The sequence below is a fragment of the Grampus griseus genome, assembly GCF_964374135.1.
Source record: "Grampus griseus genome assembly, chromosome: 15".
Classification (NCBI taxonomy): Eukaryota; Metazoa; Chordata; class Mammalia; order Artiodactyla; family Delphinidae; genus Grampus; species Grampus griseus.
The window spans coordinates 38212924-38227544 of NC_139009.1; the positions used below are offsets into that span (position 1 = coordinate 38212924).

The following is a 14621-nucleotide window of genomic DNA, read 5'->3' on the forward strand; positions in this document are numbered from 1 at the left end:
CTGGGGGTGATTCAATTCCCTGGGCCTGAGACTTCACAGAGGACTGGCCCCCTGTGCTGATGGGTTCCCTAGACAGACAGGAAGGGAAAGGATGCTGACCAGCATTTAGCGAGGACTTCATTTTGGCAAAGCACTGTGCTAGGAGTTTGTCCTATACTACAGCCTTCAATCCTCACAGTCATGGTAAAAATAGATATGCTAATTCCTAATTGTGTACACAAAAGGCATTTCTGGTGGGAACATGCACAGGAACACACGCGAAAGAACTTGGGAATATGGGGACCGTTTAGCAATTTGGAGAGGCGGAAGCATTGGAGGCTTAAGGGGAGGCTGGCAAGAAATGAGCCTAGGAAGGCAGACTGGGGCTTTTCACGTCAGGATAACAAATCTGGACTTTAGCCACTTGGCCGTGGAAAGCCTCTGAAGAGTAATGAGAGGACGGTGCCAAATGTCCCTCTAACTCTTTCTGCACTGATGGCCTCCCTGGTCCTGGTCTCCTCTCCAAATCCTAACCACTGCTCCTCATATCAACAGATACTGACTGTACACCTCGACTGTGGGCCAGGCGCTGTGCTGGGTGCTGGGCATGTGGCAGTGAACAAGACAAGGCCTAATGGAAGAGGGGGCAGTAAAGGGAGACAGACAATAAGACAATACCTAGTAACCAAATACACAAATAAATAAAAGACCATGATAGGTGCTATGACAAAAATAAAACACATAAAGGGGACAGAGAGAGTTGGGGGCGGGGCGGGGAGGCTGCTTTTAGTTGTTTTCTGTCCTGTCCATGGAGCTCCGGTTGTTACGGAGAACAGGGGTCTTAGAACAGGGAACTGGGTGGGGGGTGGTCAATTTCCCCCATCGCAAATTCTCTTCTGAAAGGAAGTTAAGTTCTTAGAGAACCATGGTCCATGCTTCCAACATTCCTGGGCCACTGATGCTGCCTCTCCCCAAGACCCAGGCAAAGAGCACCTAACTTTATAAACCAGCGAGAGGCGTGGGCTGGGGCAGCCAGGGCGAGCAGTGCCTGAATCCCAGAGCTGGAAAGGAGGACCGCAGAGACCACACAGAACAGATGGTAGATGTTTGGAACCCATTTCCAGAGATGGCTTTCTTTCCCTTCACCCATGAGCCGCTACAGAATTTCATCTTCTTGGCAGCCAACAGGGTTCTTCTTTCTCTGAACCGACCCCTCTGCTTCAGGGCCCAGTCTTGGCCATTCCTCACAGGCAGGGAGAAGACAGACTTAAACCCAGGCCAGTGGTCCTCAGAGAAACCAAGTCTGTCTGAGTCATCTCTTCACAAGCTCACAAAATCCTGAGCCCTTTCAACATCTCTGATTACCCGCCCTTGGTGGCCAGACCGATGTTTGTCCTGAGAGTGAGGGAGGAGTACGTGGGATACTGGCGGGGGAGTGGGAGGGGGAGCTTACCATGCCCCAGTTTCTGGAACATGGAGCTGGAAAAGCCAGGAGGGCTACGCTGTGGACCTAGAAAGCCCAAGGAGGGGCCCTCAAAAATGAGCCGAGTGTCAGAACTGGAACAGACCTGATGGGACGGGGGTCTACACGCCTGAAGGGGATGGCGAGCAGGTCAGACTGGTGGGGCTGGATCCCAAGCAGGGCCATCCCGGAAGGAGACTGGGAAACCAGCAGATGCTAGGCGAGGCTTGGAACAAGAGCCTAGCTCATGACTGCATCAACCTGGAGGGAGGAGGGAACAGGTTGGGGAAGGGAAGGGTGAGGTTGGGCCCTGGACAGCCTGCGGGCCCGAGGCTGTGTCGGGGTCTGGGCTGAAGTTAAGACGTTCTCCTAAATACAGAGAAGGAGGCAATCCATGTTGGCCGTCAGTGTCTTTCATCCCTCAGAATAATCCCGCTGGGTCTGGTCTTATCACAGCCTTTTTGCCCTCCTGCAAACATGGAGACAATCTGGGGCCCTGGAAAATAATTTGGTAGCCCCCTCACGTGCTTAGAGGACCTCTTTCCACCTTTCCACTCTCCCTGGGGGATTTCCTAAAGCCCAGCCTTCTGAGAGCTGACAAGAAAGGAGAGCGTTTTCTTGATTTCACAGAGCAGAGCATTACGCCTACCTACCAAAGCTCAAGATGATGCAGAATTTGAGGCCGTGTGTGTGAAAGAGTGCAAATCCATCCTCACAATTTTTCTGAGATTCCATCTCAAGCATCCTTAGGCTGAATAATGAGGAATTCAGCACTCTTCCCTACCCACTTCTCTCTCTCTCCACACACACACACACACACACACACACACACCCTCCCCCGCACCCATCTCAGAATCTTCTCTTTTTTCTGCCGCAGTCTCTGCTTCCTTCTCCTCCTTCCCACCTCCCATCTCAGCAGGAACACACCAGGACCAGCAGCCTCCCAACCACAGGAACAGGTTTCTCAGAAGGAGTAGTTAATGCAGACCTGACCACAAAGTCAGTGCTGCCCTAAGCCCATGCCTCAGTCTCACCACGTCTAATGTAACCCAAGGAATGACGCAATTGCATCCTGCAGCTTTTACCCAAACAGGGCCTGGGGTTGCCCTGGAGAGCTGGCTCTGCTGCTGTTTTAGGAGCCGACCTCACTTCTTGTGGCAGGAGCCGCTTGGTCCCTTCCCAGGGATCAGCTGCTCCCATGAGCTTGGGAAGGGCACTTATAAAATGGGGATTCATAAACAGGCTGCAGAGGGTCCCCAAACTGAATGCACATGTGTGCGTTCTGTCTGATTCTCAAAGGAATCAGAGACCCTCCGAATGGTTTTACTAGTCTGGGGCAATAGGTAAAACAAGGATTTGAAATTCGCCTCCTCTCATTTCGCTCCCCAGTGCGTGTGAGTTTTATGCAATTCCTCATCTAAAAGGGAAGCCTGAGCCCATGGAAGTCGGGGGTTTAACATCCTGAATATACAGTTCTTTGGATAGTCACCAAAAGAAGATCTGAGTAGGAGACATGAGGTCACCTTCAGGGAGGAGACTCTTGAGCTGTCTGGAGTGAGGGGACGAGGAATGAGGAGGATCGGCGGCCTTGAACCCCACAAGGAGAGGCCAGAGAAACTTTCTGGGATGCAGTCCAGGCTCTGCCTCGAAAATGCAGCTCCAAAAGAGACGCTGTGCAGATTCCAAGCTGCCAAATCCCGGAGGCCCTATTGGACAACCCAACCTCCATCAACCCAGATGGTACTGGGCATTCTGGGCCCTACCCCCCAAGATCAGGAGCCCAAAGTGCAGAGCCACTGCAGAGTCAGATGTGAGAAGCTCAACACCAAGCCCCAGCTTCCCTGACCTCCCACAGGAGGCGTAAGAGAGAATGGGAGCCTCCACCCACCCACTCACCAGCCTCTGAATCTCTTTAGTCCTTGGCATTGGTAATTAACAGCCGGGAAGTTATGCATCAACCTCAGCGAGCTAATGTGGCGGGAGCTCCCTCCTGACAGCAGAGCTAATAAGAAATTTGCTAATGCAATTGATCACTTTAAACAGCCATATGTCAGCGGGGATGAGTGCTTCTTTGCAGCAGCTCGTCTAATTGTCAGAGCAGAGCAGCGAGCTGCTCTCCAAAGGGGGTGAGGATGATGTCTTCACTGAATCAATGGTGCAATGCAGCAGGCAGGGCCTGGGAGGAGGGGGTGTGGTGCTGAGCACGAGGCCCCCAGCTCTTGCGGCTCCCAGGAAGCCAGTCTCTGCAGGCCTGTTCTAAGGACATATTAAGAGCCCTGAGCTGCAGCCCCTGCTGGAAGCTGCACTTGCAGTCTCTCAGTTTATGCCGCAGTATTAAAATAAGAAACAGCTCTGTCTGCAGTGACAGCTGATCTCAGCCTCAGCCCGTGAGTGTCAACACTCCGGACCCCACTCAGGCTTCTGCTGGGGGCAGGGCTGATACCTCCGGCGAATTTGCTTTTTCTCTCCCACACCCTGCAATGACTCCATCCACCAGTTCTGAGTCAGATGCAGGCAAAGAAGATTGAAAATCCACCTCAGGGGACTTCCCTGGTGGCGCAGTGGTTGAGAATCCACCTGCCAATGCAGGGGACACAGGTTCGAGCCCTGGTCTGGGAAGATCCCACATGCCACAGAGCAACTACGCCCGTGCACCACAACTACTGAGCTCGCGTGCCGCAACTACCGAAGCCCGCGCACCTAGAGCCCATGCTCCACAACAAGAGAAGCCACCGCAATGAGAAGCACGCACACCACAATGAAGAGTAGCCCCCACTCATTGCAGCTAGAGAAAGCCCGGTGCAGCTAGAGAAAGCCTGGTGCAGCAGCAAAGACCCATCGCAGGCAAAAATAAAAATAAATAAATAAATTTATTTATTTTAAAATAAAGAAATCCACCTCAGGCCCACCAAAGTCTGCTCCCAGTTGAGACAAAAGGCAACTTTCTCTGAATACCTGGTGTTTGACAAAAACAAAGTATGTTTTCCAGAAGGGGGAGAAACCTCTGCTGTGGGATTTTGCTTCCAACACTCACTCCAAACCATTTGCCCTCCAAGCAAATCCATAGAGAAGCAAGAGAATCAACTGACCTCTGTGGGAATGGAGCTCAGGGCTACCAGGAACACTGTTGGAGGGATTAAGGATGTCCACGTGTCTGGATCCCCACTGCTTTCTGGAATAGTCCTCACTCTCAGTTATCTGTGGGAATGAGGGGAGGGTGGGGAGAGGGATGAGGGAGGACAGGCCACCAACATGCAGAGAAACGTCATACCCAGTCTCGATCAGTTCAGCTTTCCTCTGAACCACATGTTGATCCTGATTGTTCCCCATCCTTTACATTAACGCTTTGAATTTTGGGTGGAGACAAAGAAGACAAAACACAAGGACCCAGGTCATAACCAGTGTGTGTACCACACCCAATAACCCAGAGGAGCCTAGTTCCATGTGTCGGCAGTGCCTGACGCAGCAGGCTGCCTTCCTACTCAAGACCTTCCTTGGCCTGATGACTCCCCTAGCCTCTGGGGTGAGGGCGAGGCCAGGTACCAGGAACTGGTGCAAATTTCTTTATGAGTCTCATCTGTAGGAGAGGAGGTTTTGCAACAAGGCCCCCCAGTGAGTTGAAGCCACCTGTGTGTCTGTGAGCAACCTGAAGGCAGTGGGCAGTGGGCAACTCCTCTGGCTTCCCAGAATGCCCTGTCCAGCACCGGGGCAGAGCAGCCAGGGCGGCTTAGGGTCTGAGCAGCACAGCCTCCAAGCCCTGGTCCAGGGGCTTAGCGGCCAAGGATACAGGAACAAAGAGGACCATCCTCTGGACCTGCTCAAGCTAAGGGTCCCAGGGGCCCCTTTATGTGCCCTTGAAAATGTACTTTAATATCTAAAGTCCTATTCTCTTATTAAAAAAATTATTTTTTTATTTTCTCCTGGTTCTCCTCCCCACTTTATTTTTCCCAAATCAATTTTAATACTATTTTGGCCAAATTTAAAACACTGATTAGAATGACACTGAATTAGATTTATTTAGGGAAAGATTTTCACTTTTACAAAATTGAGTCTTTCTATTCAAGAGTATGGGCATGTTTTGCCATTTAAATAAAGCCTTGCTATCCAAGGACTTTTAAAAACTCCACATTGGCTCTGTATTACCTCCCTTGAAGGCTCATTGCCAAAGGTCCCATAGACTGTTTCTCACCAAGGCGGTAATGTGTTACTTCATCCTTGGCACTGAGGTGAATTACACTCTAAAGAGAGCTTCCTGGGTGCCTTAACTGAAACCAAAGGCAATGGGACAAACGGCCACCTCAGGGTGTCTTGGCTCTGTGACCTCTAACAGAGATCCCCTCGACACACAATCTCTACTCCAAGGCCAACAAAACTAAAACACCCCACACTTTCACCTGGTCAACGGTGAGCACCTCTGGGTCCCAGGAAGGAGACCTAAGGGAAAAAAGGCCCCTTCCTTTAAACCCAGGGTTGGTGGTTAACTTGTGAACAGGTGTTAGTACAGACTCTCCCCCCACTCACACTTTTCTTCAGTAACCCCTCTGTAGGGCCAGCTTCACGAGGGCGACCTTGTTGTTGCCCAGGGGCTGGTGGTTAGATGGACCCTGCGCTTGGCTTCAGGCTATCCTGTCACAATCTTGGAATTCTTAATCATTTTGAATAAGGGACCCCACATTTCCATGTTGCACTGGCCCCGGAAGTTACATAACTTGTCCTGCTCCTCTGCAACACTTGCAGGCTCAGAGACGGTCAGGACCAGCCCAGGTCACACTTGGAGGTGGCTGGCATTCGAGCACAGGCCAGTCCAGGTGCTAAGCTGGGCCCCCGGGGCCAGGCTCTGTGTCCGGTCGCAGGCAAGTCCTCACTCCCACCTGTATATAGGCCTGGCTGATGGACTTTTAAGGGACACATCACAGGGGACTCGATGCTTCCTTCCTGGCCTCCTCCTCCCTGCCCGCCTCCCAGGGTCCGGGCTCTAACAGCCCACTTAGATAATCCTCGGCAAAACTTGCTGACTGTCATCCGGACTGCTTCAGGTACGGGCCTGCTCAGTATTTCCAGAGTTTAGACCCCAGGAGCGAGTGAGCAGTCTGCGTTCTCTCTCCAGACTTCTGCCTCTCTCAAGACCTCCTGGGAGTCTGGGTCAGCAGGAGAGAGCACTTCCAGACCATTAGCAGGAGCACATCCGGTCTCCTGGGCCAGAGGAAGCCACCGCAGTGGGAAAGAGAAGGGCCAGAGCTCCTGGGACATAATCCATGAGGGTTACTCAGCCACCAGTCAGTGCAGTTGGGAAGGAGGATGAGGTGGGGCTCCAGCCTGGAAAGCTCGGGGTCACATGTGCCTGGGAACCCTAGGATCTCCCCTCCTTCAGATCCCTCAGCCAGGAGGATGGAGCTAGCTTGGGCAATGAAGGAGTCAGGGTACCACCGGGAGGGAAGAGGCTCAGGGAACTCCCCATGGACATGCACTTTTGAAGGAAGCCTTTCTTCCTGAGGCCCAGCCATGAGGATTCTGGCAGCAAGAGAAGGATTCGTCTGTAACCTCCCAACTGGAGAGGTGGAAGGAAAATGTTTAAGTGTTTATTTAACTCCATCACTCCATTTACACATTCATCCCTTCATTAATTTAGCACTTATGTGAATGCTTATTTAGGGATCAGTTGTGCCAAGTGCTATGAGGACTATCGACTCACACGGTGGAAAGAAGGCAAGAGTACTCTCTGGAGTCCCTTTTATAAGAGCACGAATTCCATGCATGAGGGCTCTATACTCATGACCCGCTTAATACCTCCCAAAGACCCCACCTCCTAATACCATCACATTGGGGGGTCAGGATGTCAACATATGAATTTGGGGGCAGACACAAACATTTCATAACAGATTATAAGCTCTGTGGGGTGGGGACCATGTCTGTCTTGCTCACTGCTGTATCCTCAGCCCTTGCCCAGAGGGTGGCACATAACTGGGGCTCAGTAAATACTTCTGGAATGAATGGATGAGAGATCTGACTGCTATTTGGAAGCTCTATAAGAATTCAGAGAACATCTATGTGGGCTGGAAGAGCTGGTGTTGACTTCATAGATGAGACATAAACACAGAAAAAGTTAAATAACGACACAAGACGACAGTACAATAAAGACGACAAGGCAGTATGTGACACACGTCAGGCAAACAGTGCAAATACTGTGCGTTAAAGCAAGGAGAGTGTATCAGCTATGTTTTTGTCAGCAAGTAACAAAAAACCTCAACTCAGACTGTCCTCAACTGCAAGGGGATTTATTACCCTTCATAGCGCAGGTTCAGAGGAAGGGCAGGCTCAGAGTGTTGACACCGCAGCTCACGGAGTCCTTTCCCTCCTGCTCTGCCATCCTCGAGTGGGCTTCATCCTCATGTTGGGTGGCAGGATGTCCACAGCAATTCTAGACATGGAAACATCCTACTGAAGCAGGACAAACTGTCTCTTCCCATGTCTCTTTCCCAGGAGCTTTCCAGCAATTTCTCCCTGCATCTCACTGGCCAGAGCTGGGCCACATGCCCAATCCCAGGCTGACTATTGGTGAGGGGAGTAGGATTCTGTGACGAGCACAGACCAGCCACAATCCACTCTTGGAACTGGGATGGGATAACTGTCCACTGAGTTTAAATGGAGGAGTAAATATCCCATAGAAATTAGAATCTGTTAGACATGAATAAATGGGAAGATGAATGTCGGCTAAAAATCAACAGTATCCACTGCAGCCCACCCCTTTGTATATCTAACGTCTACTCGCACCATACAAAGAGGTCCCCCTGTGCCGAAATTGTCTAAAAAAGGCTTGATGGAGGAAATAAGATTAAGTTACGTCTTTACAAAAAAGGTAGGACTTGTACAGGTGGAGAACGGGCAACAAGAAATTTGAAGCTGGAGGTGAGAATCAGCCAAGATTGCACCCAGAAAATGCTCCCCCAAGAGACCAAGAGCTACTTAAACCCAGGCAATTCTGTGTAATGGAAAGAGCTGGACTTGGGTGGCAGAAAGGCTTAGGTTTTGGCTCTGCTACTTGAGTTTCTTAACGTCTTGGAATCTCCATTTCCCCCAGTGACGTAGGACTGGAGGGTCTGCCTCCCTGGAATGTGATCAGGATCACACCAGACTGTTCAGGACAGAATCTTGCACACAGAAAGTGCCCACCACATGTTTTTCTCCTACCTTCTCCTTCCTTGGAAAGGAAGGCTGTTCTAGAGAACACTGAGTTGCCAACACAAACTTCAGCCCTACTGTGAAACAGAGGCACCAGCCTGTGCTCTGATGCCAAGAACTGAAGCATGAGTTTTCACTTCTCACTTTAGTCTTAGATGAATGTTGGGCCTCTTCTCGCCTTCTTTATTTCTAATCCTTGACACCTTGTGGTGTAAAATTTGACTGCAAAAATCCAGATGAGAAGCAGAGGACCTTATCTAGAGCCACGGAGGCAGAGATGAAAAGAAGGGTCCACCTCAGTGCCTTGGTTAACAAAGGATCTAGCTAAGGGCCTGACTGCCCAAGGACGTTAGAGCTGTGCTTCAGGACCATTGGGGCCATCACACACCCACGAGAGAATCAGAGAATGTTGTAGACGCTCTTATCAGAGAAATGTACATATGTAAAAAGATTATTGTACATATATTATTACATATTATTGCATATAATTTCCACAGGTTCTGGGACACTCTAAAGTATCTCTTTAAACCCCAGAATGAGAAGTCCTGCATTAGTGAGTTTGTTTGGGATGGTCCAGGCCTGGTTTCTGCAAGCAAATGGGAGAAGAACTGGCTTTGCACCAGTATAACCCCACAGAGTGACCTGCAGCTTCAGGATGGGGACGCCGCTGCCGGCTCCTTTGTTCCTGGCTCCACACTCACACTGGCCTGAGCACAGTCTGGGGGATGGACTGTGCACCTGCCGACCCTTAGGGAGGGTTCGGGTGATGCTGACACTCTTGCTGACTTAAAAGAAACCAGCTCAATGTGTTTTGGATGACGGGTTCTTTGTCCTGAGAGTGATGATTACCTCCCTAAGAGCTCTTAAGAATACAGGGACAAAGAGGCAAAGCCGAAAAGACAAAGACGCAGATAGATCAAAAATGGCACGGAGATTTCAGAACAAAAGCAAAAAAACATCGGGAGAGCTGCCTCGGAACTTGTCATTGTGGCGGCGGGGGAGGGGTGGCTAATCAGAGCCGGGGTCCGGGAAGGGGCAGGTGCGGGGTTTAGGGCTGCGGATCTGGACACCGTGAGCAGCACTTACGTAAGACTGAGAAAACATCGGTTGTCCGGATCAGAGAATGGGGGAGGGGTGCCTTCCGGAGTTTAAGAGGAGGCTGAAGCCGTCCCCGGCCTCCCACCATTGGCGCCGCCTCTGCGGCTCCAGCTCTGCAGCCCCGCGGTCTACAGAGGCCCAAGGACGCCGGCCGCCCTGGCCGAGGGTTAGCTGCTGCGAAGATGGCAGCCGGGCCCCTAAATGGACCTCCCCAGGAGCCCAACTCGATCGGCTGCCTGCATTATTAATGCATTATGTCATCCTTCCTTGCACTCGCTCTCAGCTGCGGAAATTTTATAGAGCAGTATTATTAATTGAAGCAATTAGTGCGGGGGATATCAGCACAGCTACGTCAGAGGGCTGCGGACGTGCAAGGCCAGGATCTCTCCCTCCCTCTCTTTGTGCCCCGCTCTCCCTCTCTCCCACCTCCTCCCTGTGCCTCCCCAGCCCCTCCTCCCTTGTTTCTACCCGCCCCCACTTTCTTCTCTCCTGCTCTTCCAGTTCTCTCTCAATATCCCTCTGGGGAGACTCAGGGTACCCACCACCCTTCCCAGGCTGCAATCATTCCATCTCCAACCAGCACAGGCAGGCAGACAATGACAGCATCACCGTGGCTGACTCCTGGCCTAGTTGAATTAGGATGGAAGACCATCCCTCATGGTTCTTATCTTGGCTCAGAGCCCCTAGTGGGGGTGGCGGGTGGCAGGTAGAAAAAGGAGGGGCTCACTACCTGTCAGACCCATTCATTCATTCATTCATTCATTTTTCCTCTGTGGGTACCCAGCCTTATAGTAGGTGCTGTGGGAAATAAAGAGGAGATAACAGAGCTTAGGCCCCGGAACTGAGGTTGTAACCAGAGAGACCAGACTGGCCACTGAAACAGAGCAAAATAGGGTGCAGCACAGGGTCTCAAGGGAGTGATCCCCGACGGGTTGATTGCCCAGCCCCGTGAAACACCCGCTGTGGCCCAGGAAGTGAGAAGTAAGGCCTAGGAAAGCAAAGGAGCCCTGAGAGGTGAGGAAAGCGAGCTACCGGCAGGCTGCAGGAGGGTGGGAGCAGATGCAACTGCAGCGGAAGGAAGGAAGGAAGGAAGGAAGGTGCAGGCTGAGCAGGTTCAGGGCAGAGCTTGGGAGGGACTCCAAGCTGTGCTCCCTGCCCCCCCGGCCCCCCCCCGCTCCCCTACCCCCCCGGCCCCCCCCACCCCCACACCCCCCACCCCATGATACTGAAGCTCTCACCAGCGGAGGCCGAGACCTAGAAGCAACTGGAAAACCTGGCCAGGGGCCAGGACACCAGGATACCAGGGCCCACACCCCAGATCCTTTCATCAGGAATCGGAGACACCTGAGAGGCCACAGGCTCAGGTTCCCTGTAAAATAAACAGATACCAGGATGGAAACATACAGGATGAACATTCACCCTCTGCCCCTCCCCACTCTCCCTGCTCCCCTCCAGGCTCATGGGAACAGGTGCACCTTGTGTTACAGAGAGAAACCTCCTTGGAAATCTGGGGGCAAGTGGTCTGCTTGGATATATTAAGTTTTAGTGGCAGAATGCTCTTAGCTTTTAAACTTGTTTTCTTATGGAAATTTTCAAGCATACACAGTGAGAGAAGAGACTAATGAACCTTCATATTAATATAGCTCAGCTTCAAAAATGATCACCTCATGGTCGGTCTTCTATCCACCTTCCCCCAACTTTTGCGGGGCAGGAGCACGCGCTTTAAGGTAACATGCTCTTGTAAAAAATGGTCTGCTCGGGCTTCCCTGGTGGCGCAGTGGTTGAGAGTCCGCCTGCCGATGCAGGGGACACGGGTTCGTGCCCCGGTCCAGGAAGATCCCACGTGCCGCGGAGCGGCTGGGCCCGTGAGCCATGGCCGCTGAGCCTGCGCGTCTGGAGCCTGTGCTCCGCAATGGGAGAGGCCACAACAGTGAAAGGCCCGCGTAACGCAAAAAAAAAAAAAAAAAGGTCTGCTCATTTTTCTTCTTTTTTTTTCTTTATTAAAAACAAATGCACGCACACCCCCTCTGACAGACAGATTTTCATATACAGTGCTTATTTAAATGTGAGAAAAGGATCTATCATGGGTTAAACTCTCCCAATGTGCCTGGGCAGGGGTAGGGTGTTAATTGTTTACTCCTCCCAACAGCTGGAGAAGTAGAGATAATTAAACGGTGAGAGGAAGTTCACACACAGTCAATTACAGAGGCCCACAGGGTCCAAGACCCCTGCTGCTACCCTCTACTGCCCCCTATCTCCTTACTCTCCAAGGGCACCCCTGGAGAGGCTAAGGCCAAAATGGGGGGAAGAAAAGAAAGATGTTGGGGAGTGAGGCTATTGATGGCTACCCCTGTGATCTGACCTCAGTTCCCTGAGCTCTGTTTACTCCTTTTCCTGGCCTGGTGGTGCCCACTCCCCACCTTCCAGGACCCTCGTGCTGACCACTTTTACCCCATACCTCTACTGAGACCTATTCCAAGGAAAGGGGCTCAGATTAGTGAGTGAACTACAGTATCACCTACATCAGGGCTGCCCAACAGACTTTCTATGACGATGGAAATGTTCTATTCTGTGCTGTCCAATATGGCAACCACAAGCTACATGTGGTTGTTAAGCACTTGAAATGTGGCCCTACATGGAAAGTCTTGAAGAAGGCAGGATTTTGTCCTCGGGGTGGTAGGGAATTTTAGGAGGTATCTGAGCAAAGGAATGTTTTATGGGAGCAGGAAGGCTTTATGGTTTTATGTGCTTACTGGTTTGATTGCTACCGTTGACCCATCACGGCCTTCCAGGTGATGGACCCTGGTCTAAGCTCATGCACAATCTCATTTAATTCTCAAATACAGCCCTCTGAGGTTGATGTTTTACAGATGGAGAAACTGAAGCTCAGTTATGGTGAGTGTCATGCAGTTACTGAGTGGCAGAAGACATGAACCCAAGTCTGTCTGATTCTGAAGCCTCAGAGCACTGTGCAGCGCTGACTTTAAGAAAATTCAGCTGCTATCAGGACGTGAAAATGGGCTGGAAGAGGAGAGAGATGAAGTGCTCAGAAACAGCACCGGCACTCAGAGCGGCTACGTAAATCCTTGCTCACTTAAATTGAATTGAGTGAAGGTTCTGGAAAGTCTTTAATCCCAACCAGGTTGCCAGGAACTAAATATGGCCCAGGCCTCTAAGAAACCAGTTTTCACCTGGCAAGCTGGGGCTCCACAGCCCTTATAGGCTCTCACACAATTACTGTCCATTAGAGAGGCTAACAAGAGAAGCCACTTGGCAGGCCTGTTCCTGGGGGCTGTGGCCAAGCCTAGGACCGCCTGAAGGGGACAGGTGTGAAGACTTGCTGTGTGAAGGTGGCATTTCCGCTGGTCCTATCCTAGGGCCCTGCCAGTCCCCAGGTCCTTTACAGGGATATCTGAGCTAACCTCCCCAGCTGGGAAGAGCGGCCTGGACCAGGGGCCTGTAAGGCCCAAAGACAAGGTCAAACGCAGAGATTCAGAGTTCAGGGAAGCAGGATCAAGAGGCTCTGATCTCCAGAAAATCACTTTAAGTGAAATTTGTCTTCACACCCTGGTTCAGCCCTGAGTCCTCTCCCAACCTACCCTCAACCAGAACTTCAGTTTCTCATACCCCCGAGGTCCTCTTGTCAGAAAACTGTCTGCAAAACACATTTATCCTAAGATGTTAGGACATTATAATCATCTATTCCCCTTACAGGAAAGTTGTTCCATGGTGGAATTCCAGGTCCTCAGTTTGGGAGGATGGAATTTGAGTTAAGGTCTAACCTGTTTGTAGACAAGACCAGTCTGGCTGATATGGAAGCAACTGGGAGAGAGTTTCTGAGAAAACAAGTAGGCATAACTAGGCACATCAAATTAGATGAGGTAACTCCTTCAGTCTGCAAGTATTTCCTGAACGCCCCATCATATTCCAGGAGCTGAGAGGCAAACAGAACAGTGAAAGAGACAGCAGGTGAAAGAGCTTTGGACTTGGTGACAGAAGACATACCTGAGTTTTGAATTCGAGCTCTACCACTGATGAGCTGTGTGATCTTAAACAAATGATTGGCTTCTCTGAGTCTCATTTCCAGTTTTCTTTGATTTGGTAGACAGAGCCGAGAGGTTAAGAGCTTAAGCTTTGGCAATAGACAGACGTAGGTTTGAATCCTAGTGTTGTCACTCACTGGTGGTGGACCTTGGGAAAATTCCTTGATCTCTGCCTCAGTTTCCTCATCTGGAAAATGGGGACAGCAGTTATACATTTCCTGGTTGTTGTAAGAATTAAATATAATAATAAATCTACAGTGCTTCATATACTGTCTCAGATAGAATCTGAATATGTTAATTATTATTATATTCATTGCTTGTTGCCCCAGGATTAGGTGTCAGACGAGGAGGAACAGGAAATGCTGGGAAACTGGGGGATGGATATCAGAAATGAAGCTGGGTCAGTGGGAGGATGAAGCCAAACAGAGATGGCCCAGGCTCAGGACCCAGGCAAACTTACTCAGAGTTGTGCGATCATGCACAAAGGTGATTGCTGAAGGTGGGGGTGGGGGCTGAAATCCCACCTAAACCCCACTCCCTAAACAAGCTTCGCCTGTGCTGGCAGCATCCTGCACAGGGCCAGGCAGGCAATAGGACAAGACCTGCTCTAAGGGGTGGGAGCAGGCCAGCCTCTGGGAAAGGCAGAGGCAGAAGGAAGGCAGTCTCACAGCTGAAGGAGTCTGGTGGCAGCAGCTGGTGTTCCAGGGACAGGACTCAGCTGCAAAGACCTTGCATGAGAGGGAAGGGCACAACTCAGTTCCCAGAGCCTTTCAGGGCTGGTAGGAAACCAAGGCAGGTATTCACGCAAGGGGCTACACAAACATGATGGTCAGCAGGCACAAAGCAAATGGCTCTGATGA

At 51.0% G+C, this 14621-nt stretch overlaps 1 long non-coding RNA gene across 1 annotated transcript; it reads right to left on the reverse strand.

The window, feature by feature from the left end:
- Window positions 1–7816: 7816 nt before the first annotated feature.
- On the reverse strand, window positions 7817–13855 carry LOC309833721. The gene is made up of 3 exons (XR_014297800.1): window positions 13724–13855; window positions 10957–11087; window positions 7817–7859 (listed from the first exon to the last, which is right to left on the reverse strand). It is a non-coding gene; the product is annotated as an uncharacterized lncRNA (long non-coding RNA).
- Between the last annotated feature and the right edge of the window lie 766 nt (window positions 13856–14621).